Source organism: Gavialis gangeticus, unplaced genomic scaffold (genome assembly GCF_001723915.1).
Source record: "Gavialis gangeticus isolate Ggan-Ray unplaced genomic scaffold, GavGan_comp1, whole genome shotgun sequence".
Classification (NCBI taxonomy): Eukaryota; Metazoa; Chordata; order Crocodylia; family Gavialidae; genus Gavialis; species Gavialis gangeticus.
The window spans coordinates 53,584,491-53,587,426 of record NW_017728994.1 but is presented as its reverse complement, the minus strand read 5'-3'; the positions used below and the strand labels follow the sequence as shown (position 1 = coordinate 53,587,426).

At 44.6% G+C, this 2,936-nt stretch overlaps 1 non-coding gene across 1 annotated transcript; it reads left to right on the top strand.

Annotated features, from left to right (window-relative positions):
• The first annotated feature begins 1,923 nt into the window (after window positions 1-1,923).
• Window positions 1,924-1,995, top strand: TRNAH-GUG. The gene has a single exon. It is a non-coding gene; the product is annotated as a tRNA-His (tRNA).
• Window positions 1,996-2,936: the final 941 nt, after the last annotated feature.

The following is a 2,936-nucleotide window of genomic DNA, read 5'->3' as shown; positions in this document are numbered from 1 at the left end:
TGCTTGCAATTTTTATCAGACTGTCAGCATTCTTATTCAAGGGTCAGATAATGATCACCAGAATGTCAATCGTTGACTTCTCAACCTCCTTGAAGCATTCTGGGAGTTTTAGTGCGTTGTTAATTATGCTAGGCCTTGCTTAGCATGAGCACTATCTCACAAAGTGCCACCCCTCAATTGAATAGCAGCATAAAATAGTTGCATTTGTATTCTATGGCTTTGTCTACATGTGCGCTTTAATATGCATTAGCCTATTTTCATGCACATTAAAGCATCACAGAAAAAACTGTGCACTTTTGCTAATGCACCTTAAAATAGTGCATCTTTTTCTAGTACCACCACAAAGGGCCTGAATCTATTCAGCCTACACAAGAGAAGACTGAGAGGGGATCTGGTGGCCAGCTATAAACTCACCAGGGGGAACCAGGGGAAAATAGGTGAGGCTTTGTTCCCCCGGGCACCACCTGGGATAACAAGGAATAATGGCCGCAAATTGATTGAGAGCAGGTTCAGGCTTGATATCAGGAGGCATTACTTTACAGTTAGGGCTGCCAGGCTCTGGAATGGGCTCCCATGGAAGGTGGTGCTCTCCCCTCCCTTGGGGGTCTTCAGGAGGAGGTTGGATAGATATCTAGCTGGGGTATTATGATCCCAGTACTCATTCTTGCCCAGGGCAGGGGGTCGGACTTGATGATCTGTTAAGGTCCCGTCCGACCCTAGAAACTATGAAACAATGGAGGTACTACATTTAATGCACATTAGCAAAAACACATTCATGAGCGTGTAGACGTACCCTATAAGGTATAATGGAGTTCATGAAGGAACTCCTGGGTGCTACTTCTACACAAGGAGACAAAAGGATGTAAAAAGCAATAGGAAAGGATGATGAAAGAACTAGAAATCCGCAGTTAAAAATACCCCTATAAAAATGGGCTTCACTGAAGACAATTTGATGTTTAAGAGTGGTTCGTGGGTTGCCTTCTGGAACTTCTGAAAAGTTCTTCAGCTTTGGAAGAGTTTCAAAATGGCAATGGGAAAACGGAGGAAAGAAAGAAAGGGAAAAGAGTCAGGGAAACACTTTTAGGCATCATTCCTTCTAATGTTTAGGAAAAGGAACTAAAGAATGGAAACCAGAAATAGGCAAGCCTGTCACTGGGTCTGGGAGGTCCATTGCTGGTTCTAGACGTTGTTGCCCCTTGAAGCATTTCTCACACGCTTGGGGAACCTATACACAAGCAGCGAGGCTGCTCTGACATACTGTAATTACAGCGCTCCAGCACACTCTAGCTGTAATCACCTCTCCAGCACACTCTAGCTATCTCATGTATCAGCATCACTGCATTGAAAAATCATGGCAGGGATGCTTTAACTAAAGTTCATTCAACGAGCTTTCGTAAAAGCGCCCCCGTCACCATTTTTCAGCGCAGGATTGCTGATACGCAAGATGCTCCGGGCACTTTAATTCAAGTAGCTCTTAAAGCCACTCTAATTAAAGCGCCCACCCACCCCCACACTCCTGGAGCACATTACATAGCAAATGACAAAGCAGAGTTGCACTTACAGCTCCAAAGAGACACAGGCTTCATCTATACCGAGGGACACTCAAGAGAGTTGAAATAAGTTCACTCAAAGGGCATTAAATTCCCCTGTGGAAGCTCTCACTTAGCATCCAAAGTGGCCTTAATGCTGTAGTTCATGAGCTTTCAGTTCATGCCTTTGATTGGTGCAGTTTAACTTTCTTAAATGTCCACCTGTAGAAGTCCCGAAGAATTCCAGCTCTGCTAAGATCAACAAGCTAAATGCTTTTCCCTTTTATATCTAGGGTGACTGAATACACGGACTTTAATGTGTGAGGACACAGCATGAGCAGAGTCCAAAGGATCAGGGCAGATTTTTCCCTTGGTTGTATAGCCCCTGTAGCTTGCCGTGATCGTATAGTGGTTAGTACTCTGCGTTGTGGCCGCAGCAACCTCGGTTCGAATCCGAGTCACGGCATTACCTTACAAGTGGTGGTACAGCAAAGGGCTCCGTCTTCTGAGGGGGGTGGAATCACCATCCTTGGACCTTTTTAAGGCCCAGCTCAACAAAGTCTTTACCAGGATGGTCTATTTGGGGCTGGTCATGCTTTGAGCAGGGTGGGATGCACTAGCTGACCTCCTGAGGTCCCTTCCAACCCTAATTTTCTGTTTCTATGATTACTTCCTGTACTGTAGCTAGCTTTAGCATAAAGGAAATATTGTCATCTCCCACTTGCAAGATCTCTGTAAGTCGTACTCTTTGTTGTGATGGTGGCATTTTTGAACAAAGAGAACACGAGCACTGTTTCTTTCAAGTAGATGTTTAATGATTCATTTTTCTAAAAAATGAAGTTGGAAAACTTCCTAGATTATACACCTGTCCCTTTCAGGAGGACTCAATGTACTCACAGTGGGTGGGCTTACCCCAGCTCTTACTAGGAAACATCTGTGGGTGGCTTTTTAGTCCAGCTGCTAATGAATGTCATGCTCTGCAACGAAATCAATTCTGCCACCAAAATGAGTAGGCTGCCAGCCTGTTCCTGAAGGGAACGATTATAATAATTAGTGTCACTATGAATATGGAATGTCTTGCAAACTCCAGCAGACACACCTGTGCAGCATGCTGGCTAAAGAAACTAGGACTTGCCACTCTCAGGCTGACAGTTTTGCATAGCATTTTAGCCAAGGTTTTCTTGCCTAGCAGATACAATCACAGCTGAAGCATAGAAGGACATTTATGATGCATCTGCAGGTTGTAGAAGGGTACCTCTCAATGGGAAAGCAGATGCTACATCGGTGACAACTCGGCAAAGTTGAGCCACCACCGTAGTGCCCAACCTGAGACTAAATTGTTTCCCTTATGGTGGAACAAAAAATTCTTGGTGGTTCAGGTTTGTGTCAGGGTTAGGTTAAGATCAC